The 16,553-nt window shown below is 41.8% G+C and overlaps 1 protein-coding gene and 1 long non-coding RNA gene across 2 annotated transcripts in view; one reads left to right on the top strand and one right to left on the bottom strand.

Annotated features, from left to right (window-relative positions):
* Nucleotides 1–16,553, bottom strand: part of CTIF (cap binding complex dependent translation initiation factor) — a 621,404-nt gene that overhangs the window by 113,381 nt on the left and 491,470 nt on the right. The window lies entirely within an intron of this gene.
* LOC128648435 (uncharacterized) overlaps nucleotides 14,592–16,553 on the top strand; it is a 28,608-nt gene continuing 26,646 nt past the window's right edge. Inside the window, exon 1 of the long non-coding RNA XR_008400597.1 lies at nucleotides 14,592–14,907. This is a non-coding gene — a long non-coding RNA (uncharacterized LOC128648435). The remainder of the gene's footprint in view (nucleotides 14,908–16,553) is intronic.

Genomic DNA, 16,553 nt, shown 5'->3' with positions numbered 1-16,553 from the left:
GTTCATCAAAGAATAACAAGAGATTGAAGCACATTAAATAATAAAAGAAAACTGGAAAGTTGTTTAAAATGGTACAATCTGAATCATGAAAGAAACATTTTGGGTTTCATGTCCCTTTAAATCAGTAGATTATTGTCTATATATATGTCACTTGTACATTTGTGAACACAGTTCACAGGACAGGACAAAACAAAATTTATATATATACATACACTAAGCATATACATTATTATAACCTATTTTCCTATAATTTAACAATAATTTAACTATGTGGGTTTTCCATTTTTGAGAACTGGCAATGCACACTACAGGCTTTACAAGGCTCTCCTACATATAAGTGAGTCCATAATTGGCATCATTAGCAATACAAGTTTTGTTAATAAAATGACAGTGGAAAAACCTTTTCTGCAGCTGGTATAACTGGTATAATACATATTAACAGGAAAATAATTTTACAGTAAAATGTCCCTTTAATGACATAATAGTTTCTTGTTACACAGTAACATATATACGCACGTTATATAAAGACACCCTCTCCATTATCATACTGCCCTGATGATAGATATCCAGACTGGAGTCTGACATCTGTGTGTGCGATGCAGCGTTAGAATAAAGATACTAAATATAAAAAAGAATGCTAATTTGTCAAAACAAGATTTAAATTGCAAGCGTATCAAGACAAATAGCCTTTCACCTACATATCGCACATACCAATCTATATTACTTTGGCAGTGCGGCTGTTAACTGATACTTTATGGTGAGTAGAAGGGGAGGAAAAAAACTCAAGTTGCAGATTTTGAAGATTCACTTGTGTGAGACGGAGTTATATTATAAGAGAGAAAAGACCAGTGACAGACTGTAGGGAGGAAGCCTGAGGGTGACTTGTTGGCTGCAACTCATTACAACCAAACCTACGGCTATGTGATGCTTGGAGTCAGGCAGAGTAAAAAGTGATGTTTGCTGAAGGATCTGGTGAAGGACGCTTCATGTTGATGAGTTTCAGGCATAGAATATAAAATTAATAGGACATGGAAGCCAAAATTAAACACTAATGATTCAGATAGAGTATACAAACTTTTCTTTTGTACTTCCATTATCAGCTTTACCTCTTCTTCTTGGTCTATTTGGTTGAAATGTTGCTGCTTTCCTTGACAGCATACTGATGTAGGCAGGGAACACCCACGGGTCTGCCTTTACTTACTACTACTGTGCACACTGTTTGGGTGTTTCCTATAATGCCTCTTCATTAAACAGTACTTCTAGCTATACAGCACTAAATTAGTTTACAACAGAGTGGCTGAAGCTACTTTTAACCCCCATAAAGGGCTCCATTTATCAAACACGGGCAGACATTTCTGGCAGGCAGCAATCTGCTGCCCACATTTACCATTGCACATGAGAGCTCCTGTGCTCTCGCGTTCAACCCCGCCCCACAGCCAACCATGCGTGGGCAGGAGCTGAAGAGACTGGGGAGATTGAAATTCTCCACCTAAGAGGAGGAGAACAGGACTTGCTCTGGGCTTGCTCCTGGAGAGGACAAGGCTATCCACTGTCATTATGTTAGTATAAAGTGTATTGTTTTGTAGCAATTAATGGGACACTAAACACGTTGAGATTTTTATATAAAATATTTAGTTATGTATAGTGAAATAACTTTGCAATATATTTAATTATTTTGCCCCTTTTTCTGTAATTTAGCTCTGGAAATTGAGGATTTTCTAATTCTCAGAACTTGAAATGCAAACTGTTGATGTCTCAAGCTGATAAGAACTACAAAATAATAGACTTTATATTACCTTTATGACAGTGATAGCCTTGTTGTCTGCAGACTAAAGCCAAGATTGGCTCCTCTAAGGCAAATGGTGGGTGTAATTTTGCTATTTATAAGCGATTGCAGTATTAAATGGATGTTCATTTGTTTGAAAATATTTAAGACTTAGCTGATATGTTATTTATAGCAACACAACAAAAATATGTCTTGTAATTGCAAAGTGTTCAATGTCCCTTTAACCACTGAAACAAACTAGGTAAATGTGTAGCAGGGTTAGCCTGAGAATAAGAAAATCCACATTTTCTAGACCTAAATTATATTAAAAAATAAGGATTAAAATAAATAATGAATATGTATTGCAAAGTTAATTTACCTTGCATAGGTAAAAAAAGGTATTTACTGTCTTTTCAAGTCCTCTTTGGGAGCTGCTATACATAGATGGTAATTGGGAGGTACATTTGTATAACACTTCTTAAAGGGACAGTAAAGTAAAATTTAAACTATTAAATTTCACTCAGATAGATTATGAGTTTTCAGTCAATCAGCCAATAGGATTGAGCTCTCATCCTATTGGCTGTTCCAATCATTGATTGGAACAGCCAATAGGATGAGAGCTCAATCCTATTGGCTGATTGGATCAGGCGATAGGATTTTAGCAGTAGTTTAAGGGTTAATAGGTTTATTATACTATATTTCGTTGTGGGGGCTTTCAGTTAAGGGATTAATAGGTTTATTATAGTATATTTCGTTGTGGGGGGCTTGCGGTTTAGTCTTGACACAGAGCCAGCAAGACTCCAAATGGAACGCAACAACCCAGAAAGAATATCCCTCTTAGCTAGGGAAACTCATAGATCCCAACTCCTGATCCAGGAGAAGCGCTAAGAAAAGGACCACATCTCCATAAAAAGGAGACTAAGCTCTCATCCAAGAAGGGGAAAGGGCCAAAAGGCAGCACCTTCCACAAGCCACAGGCTAAAGAAGAGATCAATCCCGAGCTCAGAAGCCCTGTTGAAAGTGATTCCCCTAAAAACTAGCCTGCTAACACACAACTAATGTGCAATAGTAGCAGCAGTGATACTGCAAGTCCATTCACCTGCAGAGCAGCGAAATCAATGGATACTACAGCAAGCTGACCAAGGGAAATCGCCTAAGGTGCAAAACAAGCCCAAATGAGCAACGGCACTCAGAAAACCTGGCCAACCAAGACCAGGTCAAGTAATCCGAGTAAAAGGACATAGGCCGAATTTCCAGGAACTGGGGAACCCCGAACCAAAGGAAGAGACCAACCCTTTGACGAAGTCCCACTCTCCAAAGGAGCTAAGGTGGTAAAAGTCGTACGACGACGCTAGAGCTTCTAGATGCACCAACAGCCTCAGGACAATAAGGCAAGGGGATATCTCAAGGTCAAAACCACTCGAGCAAAGGCTGGTCTCCACATCACCTCCGTACAAGCGGGTGATTACAGGGAGAAAGGGGCGCAAACCATCCCTAGTGCCGGGAGGAACCCCAAGCAAGCCTAAAGAGACCACGCCCAGTGTCCCTAACAGGGAACAAACATCTCTCAGGCCCCTAAAAGGAGACCTAACATGGAAACCACAGAGGAAGACCAAAAGTCTCAGAAAAAAAGCTAGACATTACACAGTCGATGTGCAATAGCTGCAGCTGGTTACATTCTGCAAACCATCCACTGAGGACATTCTGCAAACTAGCTGCTGAGGACCAAGCCCAAAAGGACAATCCCTGAGCTTCAAAAGAAAAAGGCCAAACCACTCACTCGGCGGTAAGAAGGCCCTAAGCCCTCCAACTCACCACCATGTAGGAGAGGAACTCTAGGGTCCGGCAATACCAGACACAAGAGAGAGTGACACAGCAGAAACTCCACTGACCCAGTCATCCTAATTGAAGGCTATAAGGACTGAGACAATCCTTCCTGCCCTGTAGACCCACAGGTCCTCTAGAATGCTTAGTTGAATGTAAAACAAATGATAACCTGAGCACTCTGCGCCTCGATCGGACCAGCCAATCAGAACAGCGCCACGTATCTGAACAGCCACAAGACAGAACCGAACCCAACGGGACCAGCCTGCAAACCGGGTCCTAACCGTCAAGCTGCATAAATCCTCCCTCAGAGGGGAAGAAGGGAAAACAGACAAACATAGGACTAACATGTCCCCAAAAACACTTCCGCAGAAGTAACTGAGTATCGATCCCAGTTTAGATTCCCAAAGGAAAATAATAAACAAATTAAAAGACATCCTAATCGGATAAAAAGAAAATATAAGGCAAACCATAGGTTAACGACCAATAAAAAAAACAAGTCTACCGCAGGACCAGCCAAACGGAGCCGTAATCTTCCAAAAAACTGGGAAGGATTTCAAACAGAACAGTCAGGAGATTATATCATTCCCACATGTCTAATGAGGTGCACCATTCGAAGCAGACTGAAAATTCCCATATCCGAGAAGGATAGGATAATTTAATAACTGAAAAACATGTCTGAGTAAGACGCAAAGGCGCGCAACTCTGTAACGAAAGGCACAATACTCAGGGACAGTTACACCCGCAGGGAGCTGTACAGGCCCATCCCAAGGGGTAGACCCGGGACAATAGGGCACAAGCACAATCTCGCATAAACGTCTGGACTATGCAGACCAATAATCGGCAAGAATATGTGGAAGCGAAAACGTGCTGCAACCTCCAGGGGGAACAAGCTGCCCTGCATGGAGGAATAATCATAATCTGGGTTAGCCGCATGTGTAGAAGAATGGAGCAGTAGGGAACTCGCCTCTTTTAGGACAGGACCCCCAGAGGCGGATGGCTCCGCTGACCCTTGATTCCCCGAGCCCAAGGGGAGCAGTGTTATTGAGTGTGAGATATAGAGGGGAGCAGTGTTATTGAGTGTGAGATATAGGAAGGAGCAGTGTTATTGAGTGTGAGATATAGGGGGAGCAGTGTTATAGAGTGTAACATATAAGGGGGAGCAGTGTTATTGAGCGTGAGATATAGGGGAGAAGTGTTATTGAGTGTGAGATATCGGGGGATCAGTGCTATTGAGTCTGATATATAGGGGGGAGCAGTGTTATTGAGTGTGAGATATAGGGGGGAGCAGTGTTATTGAGTGTGAGATATGGGGGGAGCAGTGTTATTGAGTGTGAGATATAGGGGGGAGCAGTGTTATTTAGTGCGAGATATAGGGGGGAGCATTGCTATTGAGTGTGAGATATAGGGGGAGCAGTGTTATTGAGTGTGAGATATGGGGGGAGCAGTGTTATTGAGTGTGAGATATGGGGGGAGCAGTGTTATTGAGTGTGAGATATAGGGGGGAGCATTGCTATTGAGTGTGAGATATAGGGGGAGCAGTGTTATTGAGTGTGAGATATAGGGGGGAGCAGTGTTATTGAGTGTGAGATATAGGGGGGAGCAGTGTTATTGAGTGTGAGATATAGTGGGGAACAGTGTTATTTAATGTGAGATATAGGGGGGGGCAGTGCTATTGAGGGCCTTGTATGTCACAGTCAGGATTTTGTGTTTTATTCTGGAGGTTAGAGGAAGCCAGTGAAAGAATTGGCAGAGAAGTGCAGCAGTTGAGGAGCAATGTGTAAGGAAGATCAACATGGCAGAGGTATTTATTATGGATTTAAGGGAGATATATGGCAGCTAGGTAGACCAGAGAGGATAGAGTTGCAATAGTCAAGATGGGAGGTGATAAGAGAATGGATTAAAATCTTAGTTTTGTCTTGTGTGAGGAAGTAGAGATGTTTTAAGGTAGAAATGCCAGGGATTGCCAGACTGGATGTGAGAAGTGAAAGAGTGAAGTGTGACCCCATGACATCAGACATGCAGAGTGGGGTAATGAAGTTATTATCAAAAGTTATAGAAAGTTGGGGGGTGTAGAGATTTTGGAAGAAGGGGGGAAAATAAGGAAACTTTTTTTTTTTTTTTACATTTTATTGGGGATTTTATTTTGTGTTTAAAATTTCTTTAAGTAAACAGCAATTTATTTTATTGACAGCACATAAGACTAACATTTCTTGTTAATAAATAGTGATTGCACACTGTACATATGGGCTAAAGGAAATAGAAACGCGTGGGAATGTCGGTGCCTACCTAAAACTGCCAGACCTCGTTCACATTTTAATTTCTAATGAACAGACCATAATCACCTTTTTTCCTTTGTGAGCACAACTTTACATTCTGCAGTTTTCTATGGTTTACTTTACCTACAACATTTTACAGTGACTGCAGGAGCTAAGTTTTGGCTCAAATTTGCAATTCCAAAAGGGAAAAGACAAACAAAACACTCAGGATTTTTCTATGGCCGTATACCTGGTGTCAAAACTATACAAATCTTGTGGTCAGCTCCAAAGTGGCAATGCACAACTGGGAGGCAGCTGAAAATATCAGGTGAGTCAATGACAAGAGGCAAATGTGCATAGCTACCAATCCCCAGATAGCTCCCAAATGTGTACTGCTACTCCTATGACTACTCATGTATGCTTTTCAACAAAAGAGAACAAAGTAGATTTGATAATAGAAGTAAATTGAAAAGATTCAAACAGTGAGCCATGTATGTTTAATTTTGCCTTTCATGTCCCTTTAACAGCATTTTTAAACATGTTTAACTATTTGTTTGCATGAAAAATATATATTTAAAATAAATGAATGAAACCTACAACTAACACAGAAAACTTTGTGAAGAAATCTCAATACAAATAAACTAGAATGAAATGCCAATATCTGAAATAAGTTAGTTTCCACATATATACTTATAATGGCACAATGATATTTCATATGGATTTTACAAGATCACTTTATTTTAGACATGACAATTTATTAAAGGGACAGTCTACTCCAGAATTGTTATTGTGTTAAAAAGATAAATAAACCCTTTATTACCCATTCCACAGTTTTACTTAACTAACACGATTATATCAATATTATTATTATTATTGGTTATTTGTAGAGCGCCAACTGATTCCGCAGCGCTATAAACATAGGCGGAACACAAGGAAACATTTATAGGGATCAGACGGGTAGAGGGCCCTGCCAAGAGTCGCACTGTTGTAGTCAGCTTTAAAGAAGGTGATCAACAAACAGCTGGGCTCTTAGGCTTACATGCTAAGGGGGTTCAAGGGGATAGCAATGGAGGAGAGGAAATGGTATAAAAAAAGGTTAGTGTAGGTTGTATGTATCCCTGAATAGTAGAGTCTTTAGGGAGCACTTGAAGTTTTAAAAAATAGAGCGAGCCAGAGATTTCCACAAGATGGGAGCCAGTCTGGAGAAGTCCTGTAAGCGGGAGTGTGAGGAGGTAATAAGAGAGGAGGAGAGTAGGAGGTCATGAGCAGAACAAAGGTTATGGGAGGGAGAGCATCTGGAGACAAGGTCTGAGATATAGGGGGGAGCAGTGTAGTTGAGGGCTTTGTATGGCAGAGTGAGAATTTTGAGTTTAATCATGGAGGCAAGAGGAAACCAGTGAAGGGAGAGAGGTGCAGCAGATGAAGAGCGACGTGTAAAGAAGATGAGCCTGGCAGAGGCATTCATTATGGATTGTAAAGGAGCTATGCGGCAGCTGGGGAGAGGACAGAGTTGCAGTAATCAAGGCGGGAAAGGATGAGAGAGTATATTAAAATCTTAGTTGTGTCTTGTGTAAGGAAATGTCTAATTTTAGAGATGTTTTTAAGGTGGAAGCGGCAGGATTTAGCCAAGGAGTGAATGTGAGGAGTGAAAGAAAGATCTGAGTCAAGTGTGACCCCAAGACATCGGGCATGAAGGGTAGAGGTAATGATGGAGTTGTCAACCATTATAGAGAGATTGGGGGTGGAGATTTTGGAAGAAGAGGGGAAAATAAGGAGCTCAATTTTGGAGAGATTTAGCTTGAGGTAGTGAGAGGACATCCAGGAAGAGAAGTGAGAAAGACAGTTAGTGACACAGGTTAGCAAGGAAGATGGGTCCGGTGTAGAGAAGTAGATTTGGGTGTCGTCGGCATACATATGATATTGGAACCCGTGGAACTTTATTAGGGAACCTAATGACGATGTGTAGATTGAGAAGAGAAGGGGACAGAGGACAGAGTCTTGCGGTACCCCAACAGAAAGTGGTGACGGGGCAGAGGAGGCCAAGATAAGGCTACACTAAAGGTACAGTTTGAGAGGTAGGAAGAGAACCACGAGAGGGCTGTGTCACAAATGCTGAAGGATTGGAGGGTTTGGAGCAAAAGAGGGTGGTCAACAGTATCAAAGGCTGTGGACAGATCAAGGAGGATAACCAGAGTGAAGTGGCCTTTTGAATTTGCTGTAAGTAGGTCATTGGTAACCTTCACGATTGCTGCCTCTGTAGAGTGATGGGGACGAAATCCAGATTGCAGTGGGTCAAGGAGGGAGTGTAATGTAAGGTTATGGGATAGGTGTGCATATACTAACTTTTTGAGAAGCTTTGAGGCAAAAGGGAGTAGGGAAATAAGACGGTAGTTGGATGGGGAGCTTGGATCAAGAGAAGGTTTTTTGAAGATAGGTGTGACCAGTGCATGTTTCAGGGCTCATAAGCTTACATGCTATGGGTTTTAAGGGGATAGCAGTGGAGATAAGAAGGTTAGAGTAGGATGTATGCGTCCCTGAATAGTAGAGTCTTCAGATATATACTTTTTGCCCCTGTGATTACCTTGTATCTAAGCAGACTGTCCCTTTATTTCAGTTCTTTTGACAGATTTGCCTTTTAGCCAATCAGTGCTGACTCCACAGTGAGCACAGTGTTATATATATGGCACACATGAACTAGCACTGTCTAGCTCTGAACAACTGTCAAAAACAGAATTTATGCTTACCTGATAAATTACTTTCTCCAACGGTGTGTCCGGTCCACGGCGTCATCCATAACTTGTGGAAATATTCTCTTCCCCAACAGGAAATGGCAAAGAGCACAGCAAAAGCTGTCCATATAGTCCCTCCTAGGCTCCGCCCACCCCAGTCATTCGACCGACGGACAGGAGAAAAAAAGGAGAAACCATAGGGTGCCGTGGTGACTGTAGTTAAAGAAAGAAATTTATCAAACCTGATTAAAAAACCAGGGCGGGCCGTGGACCGGACACAACGTTGGAGAAAGTAATTTATCAGGTAAGCATAAATTCTGTTTTCTCCAACATTGGTGTGTCCGGTCCACGGCGTCATCCATAACTTGTGGGAACCAATACCAAAGCTTTAGGACACGGATGAAGGGAGGGAGCCAATCAGGTTACCTAAACAGAAGGCACCACGGCTTGCAAAACCTTTCTCCCAAAAATAGCCTCCGAAGAAGCAAAAGTATCAAATTTGTAGAATTTGGCAAAAGTGTGCAGGGAAGACCAAGTCGCTGCCTTACATATCTGATCAACAGAAGCCTCAATCTTGAAGGCCCATGTGGAAGCCACAGCCCTAGTAGAGTGAGATGTGATTCGTTCGGGAGGCTGCCGTCCGGCAGTCTCGTAAGCCAATCGGATGATGCTTTTCAGCCAAAAGGAAAGAGAGGTAGCAGTAGCTTTTTGACCTCTCCTCTTTAAAGCACGTACTACATCTAAATTATGTAACAAATGTTCCTTCTTTGAAACTGGATTCGGACACAAAGAAGGCACAACTATTTCCTGGTTAATATTCTTGTTGGAAACAACCTTTGGAAGTAAACCAGGTTTAGTACGCAAAACAACCTTATCTGAATGGAACACCAGATAGGGCGGATTACACTGCAAAGCAGATAACTCAGAAACTCTTCTAGCAGAAGAAATAGCAACCAAAAACAGAACTTTCCAAGATAACATTTTGATATCTATGGAATGTAGAGGTTCAAACGGAACCCCTTGAAGAACTGAAAGAACTAAATTCAGACTCCAGGGAAGAGTCAAAGGTCTGTAAACAGGCTTGATCCTGACCAAAGCCTGAACAAAAGCTTGAACATATGGCACAGCTGCCAGTCGTTTGTGTAACAAGACAGATAAAGCAGAAATCTGTCCTTTTAGAGAACTCGCTGATAATCCCTTATCCAAACCTTCTTGGAGAAAGGAAAGGATCCTAGGAATTTTAAACTTACTCCATGAGAATCCCTTGGATTCACACCAACAGATATATCTTTTCCATATTTTATGGTAAATTTTTCTAGTTACAGGTTTTCTGGCTTGTACCAGAGTATCTATCACAGAATCCGAAAACCCACGCTTAGATAAAATCAAGCGTTCAATTTCCAAGCCGTCAGCTGGAGAGAAACTAGATTTGGATGTTCGAATGGACCCTGTACTAGTACTAGAAGATCCTGTCTCAAAGGTAGCTTCCATGGTGGAGCCGATGACATATTCACCAGGTCTGCATACCAAGTCCTGCGTGGCAACGCAGGAGCTATCAAAATCACCGAGGCCCTCTCCTGTTTGATCCTGGCTACCAGCCTGGGAATGAGAGGAAACGGTGGAAACACATAAGCTAGGTTGAAGGTCCAAGGCGCTACTAATGCATCCACTAGAGTCGCCTTGGGATCCCTGGATCTGGACCCGTAGCAAGGAACCTAGAAGTTCTGACGAGACGCCATCAGATCCATGTCTGGAATGCCCCATAATTGGGTCAACTGGGCAAAAATCTCCGGGTGGAGTTCCCACTCCCCCGGATGGAATGTCTGATGACTCAGGTAATCGGCTTCCCAGTTTTCCACTCCTGGGATGTGGATTGCAGATAGGTGGCAGGAGTGATCCTCCGCCCATTTTATGATTTTGGTCACTTCTCTCATCGCCAGGGAACTCCTTGTTCCCCCCTGATGGTTGATGTAAGCAACAGTCGTCATGTTGTCTGATTGGAATCTTATGAATCTGGCCTTTGCTAGTTGAGGCCAAGCCCTGAGAGTATTGAATATCGCTCTCAGTTCCAGAATGTTTATCGGGAGAAGAGACTCTTCCCAAGACCATAGACCCTGAGCTTTCAGGGAGTCCCAGAACCACGCCCCAGCCCACTAGACTGGCGTCGGTCGTGACGATGACCCACTCTGGTCTGCGGAAGCTCATTCCCTGGGACAGGTGATCCTGGGTTAGCCACCAACGGAGTGAGCCTCTGGTCTTCTGATCTACTTGAATCACTGGAGACAAGTCTGTATAGTCCCCATTCCACTGTTTCAGCATGCACAGTTGTAATGGTCTTAGATGAATTTGCGCAAAAGGAACTATGTCCATTGCTGCAACCATCAACCCTACCACTTCCATGCACTGAGCTATGGAAGGTCGTGGAACAGAGTGAAAAACTTGACAAGCGTTTAGAAGTTTTGACTTTCTGACATCTGTCAGGAAAATCTTCATTTCTAAAGAATCTATTATTGTACCCAAGAAAGGAACTCTTGTCGACGGAGACAGGGAACTTTTTTCTATGTTCACCTTCCATCCGTGAGATCTGAGAAAGGCCAGAACGATGTCTGTGTGAGCTTTTGCCTTTGAAAGAGACGACGCTTGTATCAGAATGTCGTCCAAGTAAGGTGCCACTGCAATGCCCCTTGGTCTTAGAACCGCTAGAAGGGACCCGAGCACCTTTGTGAAAATCCTTGGAGCAGTGGCTAGCCCGAATGGGAGAGCCACAAACTGGTAATGTTTGTCCAGAAAGGCGAACCTTAGGAACTGATGATGATCTTTGTGGATAGGAATATGTAGATACGCATCCTTTAGATCCACGGTAGTCATAAATTGACCCTCCTGGATTGTAGGTAAAATCGTTTGAATAGTTTCCATTTTGAACGATGGCACTCTGAGAAATTTGTTTAGAATCTTTAAATCCAGAATTGGTCTGAAGGTTCCCTCTTTTTTGGGAACTACAAACAGATTTGAGTAAAACCCCAGTCCTTGTTCCACAGTTGGAACTGGGTGTATCACTCCCATTTTTAACAGGTCTTCTACACAATGTAAGAATGCCTGTCTCTTTATTTGGTTTGAAGATAAGTGAGACATGTGGAACCTTCCCCTTGGGGGTAGTTTCTTGAATTCCAGAAGATAACCCTGAGAAACTATTTCTAGTGCCCAGGGATCCTGAACACCTCTTGCCCAAGCCTGAGCGAAGAGAGAGAGTCTGCCCCCTACTAGATCTGGTCCCGGATCGGGGGCTACTCCTTCATGCTGTTTTGGTAGCAGCAGCAGGCTGCTTGGCCTGCTTACCCTTGTTCCAGCCTTGCATCGGTTTCCAAGCTGGTTTGGTTTGCGAAGCATTACCCTCTTGTCTAGAGGCTGCAGAGTTGGAGGCCGGCCCATTCCTGAAATTACGAAAAGAACGAAAATTAGACTTATTCTTGGCCTTGAAAGGCCTATCTTGTGGGAGGGCATGGCCCTTACCCCCAGTGATGTCTGAGATAATCTCTTTCAATTCTGGCCCAAAAAGGGTTTTACCCTTGAAAGGGATATTAAGCAATTTTGTCTTGGAAGATACATTGCAAACCCTGAATTTTTCGCCGCTAATCTAGCTAACTGCAAAGCGGCATCTAAAATAAAGGAATTAGCTAACTTAAGTGCGTGAATTCTGTCCATAACCTCCTCATACGGAGTCTCTCTACTGAGCGACTTTTCTAGTTCCTCGAACCAGAACCACGCTGCTGTAGTGACAGGAATAATGCATGAAATAGGTTGCAGGAGGTAACCTTGCTGTACAAAAATCTTTTTAAGCAAACCCTCCAATTTTTTATCCATAAGATCTTTGAAAGCACAATTATCTTCGATAGGAATAGTGCGCTTGGCTAGTGTAGAAACTGCCCCCTCGACCTTAGGGACTGTCTGCCATAAGTCCTTTCTGGGGTCGACCATAGGAAATAATTTCTTAAATATAGGAGGGGGGACAAAAGGTATGCCGGGCTTCTCCCACTCCTTATTCACTATGTCCGCTACCCGCTTGGGTATAGGAAAAGCGTCGGGGTGCACCGGAACCTCTAGGAACTTGTCCATCTTGCACAATTTTACTGGAATGACCAGGTTGTCACAATCATCCAGAGTAGATAGCACCTCCTTAAGCAATGCGCGGAGATGCTCTAATTTAAATTTAAATGTCACAACATCAGGTTCTGCCTGTTGAGAAATTCTACCTGAATCAGAAATTTCCCCATCTGACAAAACCTCCCTCATGGCCACTTCAGATTGGTGTGAGGGTATGACAGAGCAATTATCATCAGCGCCCTCCTGCTCTACAGTGTTTAAAACAGAGCAATCGCGCTCTCTCTGAAACGCAGGCATCTTGGATAAAATATTTGCTATGGAGTTATCCATTACTGCCGTCAATTGTTGCATAGTAACAAGCATTGGCGCGCTAGAAGTACTAGGGGTCTCCTGCGTGGGCAAAACTGGTGTAGACACAGAAGGAGATGATGTAGAACTATGTCTACTCCCTTCATCTGATGAATCATCTTGGGCAACTTTACTATCTGTGGCAGTACTGTCCTTACTTTGTTTGGACGCTATGGCACAATTATCACACATATTTGAAGGGGGAGACACATTGGCTTCCATACATACAGAACATAGTCTATCTGAAGGCACAGACATGTTAAACAGGCTTAAACTTGTCAATAAAGTACAAAAACCGTTTTAAAACAAAAACGTTACTGTCTCTTTAAATTTTAAACAGGGCACACTTTTTTACTGAATATGTGAAAAACTATGAAGGAATTGTTCAATTTTAACCAAATTTTCACCACAGTGTCTTAAAGCATTCAAAGCATTGCACCCCAAATTTCAGACCTTTAACCCTTAAAATTAGGAAACCGGAGCCGTAGACTAAGAAAATGGCTTACCGGTCCCCATGAGGGGAAAATGACAGCCTTCCAGCATTACACAGTCTTGATAGAAATATGGCTAGTCATACCTTAAGCAGAAAAGTCTGCCAACTGTTCCCCCCAACTGAAGTTATCTCATCTCAACAGTCCTGTGTGGGAACAGAAAACGATTTTAGTTACTGCTGCTAAAATCATACTCCTCTCACAAACAGAACTCTTCATCCTTTTCTGTTTCAGAGTAAATAGTACATACCAGCACTATTTTAAAATAACAAACTCGATAGTAGAATAAAAAACTACAACTAAACACCACATACTCTTCACCATCTCCGTGGAGATGCTGCTTGTTCAGCGGCAAAGAGAATGACTGGGGTGGGCGGAGCCTAGGAGGGACTATATGGACAGCTTTTGCTGTGCTCTTTGCCATTTCCTGTTGGGGAAGAGAATATTCCCACAAGTTATGGATGACGCCGTGGACCGGACACACCAATGTTGGAGAAAGTGATAAGAGGAAGATAAGAGGCGGCCTTCAAGGGACTCGAAATTAGCATATGAGCCTACCTAAATTTAGCTTTCAACAAAGAATACCAAGAGAACAAAGCTAATTTGATGATACAAGTAAAATTGCATGCCCTATCTGAATCATGAAAGTTTCATTTTGGCTAGACTGTGCCTTTAAATAAAGTACATTGGCTTTGTTTATTTTTTGTTTTGACCATTTGCGTCCCCTCTAATCTTCAGTTAATCTCCCCCAGAAACCTACAGCAAGGGTATTTATAGGGAGCCTTGGTGCAAGACTATTTCTACCTTCAGATGACATGCTGGACTCATGTGTCCTTTTCATAACATCGCAACTCTTTAATCGGTGTGTAGGATGTGTATTCCTTTTTCTTTTTAAGAAGCACATCCTCATGTTTTAGCTGTTGTTAGGAACAGTCGTTAAGGAAAGCAGTGTGCAATTACAACCAATGTGATGTTCGCTCTAATAATACTTTGCTATGCATACTTGGGATGCAGACAGCTCTTTTCTAAAAAGAGCCCATGGATTTCAACAGTCCAACTGAACTGAGAAATAAATGTCAGCTATCAGTAACTGATTAGCAGTGGGAATACAGTTGTACTAGTCACTTAGTTCCAGAAGCACTAAAGGATAAGAGTTTTATTTTTATTATCGTTTAAATGGCGCCAGCATCATCTGTTGTGCAATGCAGTCTGGGATACAGAAGTAGAGGCCCTCGCCTACATCCTGACAAATCCCTGACCCCAGCATCACCCTGATCGTCTTGATGTATTTCTAGTTTCCCAGCCATCACACAACACCTTGCCTGCTATCATCAATCTCTGTATGCCACATCAATCATAACCTTCTGCAACCGCTCCATGCCAGGGTTTTGGTATGTTTCTTTATTACATTACATTGTAAATATGCTCATTGGCGCATTGAAACATAGATTTTGATAGCAAATAAGTACTTATATAATCTTCTCATGTGCTTTAACCCCTTCACCACCAGGAATTTCAGAGAAAAAACTTGTGCAAGGTACCAGATACATTTTTGCTTAAATAGAGCCTTTGTGTGTTTTTTTTATATTTACCTATGAAAACTATATATATTTTTAAAGTAGATAACCCAATGTATTGATCTAGGCCCATTTTGGTATATTTAATCATATTTAAAAAATAAAAACTTTCACAAACTTTGGGTTTTACACACAACGACTGCAGTCATATGACAAATGGTTGTAAAAGCTTCCCTGAGATCCCATTTGCTCAGAAATAGCAGACATGCTTGGCTTTGCCCTTGGTTTTTAGTAATTAGAAGGCCGCTAATTGCAGATGCGCACCACACCTGATATTCCCGGCAGTAAAGGGGTAAATCAGTTAGCGTGATAAATTAATATTTCCTCTCGTGTAGAGATTACCCTCCCACCTGACACCTCCCACCCCCTGATCCCTCCCAAACAGCTATAGTCCCTCCCCCCCAGTAATCACTTCCTTTTTAGGTACTGGCAGACAATCTGCAAGTATGCAGTTTAGAATTTTTTTATTTCTGTAGTTTAGTATGTGTTTATATATATATATATATATATATATATGTATGTGTTTATATATATATATATATATATATATAATACTTCCACTTAAAGGGACATTGTACAGTATTTTTTACTTTGCATAAAGGTTTTGTAGTTGATCCATTTATATAGCCCATCTGGTAGAGTTTTTGTAAAAATATAGTTGCTAATATTTTTTTTAATAACATTGTTCTGATTTTCATAATCCTAACCAAGCCCCACAGTGTCAGATGTATACTAACGTCTACAGACTCCTGCTGGCTCCTGTGTATGTTATCTGTCTTTTCATATGCAGGGAAGGGTGGTCTGCTCTTCTTGTTTTCTCAGCCCCTTTCACTGGATGTCCCCCATTTTAACCTCCGCAATAGTGTTAAACTGGAAGCTTCTAATTAAGTTTTGTAAAAGGTTTTATACTGGATTTTTAGATCAGTATCTGTGCATATTCTACTTTATTGCAGTGTCTATTACATGCAGGTATATGCAAATTGGTTTACAATTGGTGTAAAATGTCCCTTTAAGCATTATTGTATTTTTATTATTTTCATTCACTAACAACTGATTTTTTTTCTATGAAATACAACGGTCATAACTGAGAATGCAGAGAGATACAGAGACACAGAAGAAGCGTTTTGAATCCAGGTGCCGCTATAGTGCACACTCTGTCAACAGCTAAAAATAATTGTGTTCCTGAGACAAACGCTCGTCTGTTTGTGTGACTGTATGAAGTAGACTGTGCGCTTCTCCTGCACCTGTTCTCTGCACTGAAGATCAGTCAGCATTTATGAATAATCAATACATATTGACATGATATAGCGGCGTACACGGGGGCGAATGTGCTAATCTGGGAGATCCAGCTTCAAGTGTCCATGTGGTGGGAATAAGGAAGGCCAGTTTAACCCTATTCATGCAATAAGAAACAATACTTTAGTTGTGGCAGGTATAGTTAGACATTTAATAAATCATAA

This window comes from Bombina bombina, chromosome 2 (assembly GCF_027579735.1).
Source record: "Bombina bombina isolate aBomBom1 chromosome 2, aBomBom1.pri, whole genome shotgun sequence".
NCBI classification, from domain to species: Eukaryota; Metazoa; Chordata; class Amphibia; order Anura; family Bombinatoridae; genus Bombina; species Bombina bombina.
Note: the sequence above shows the minus strand (reverse complement) of the source record. Positions and strands in the feature narration are given on the sequence as shown.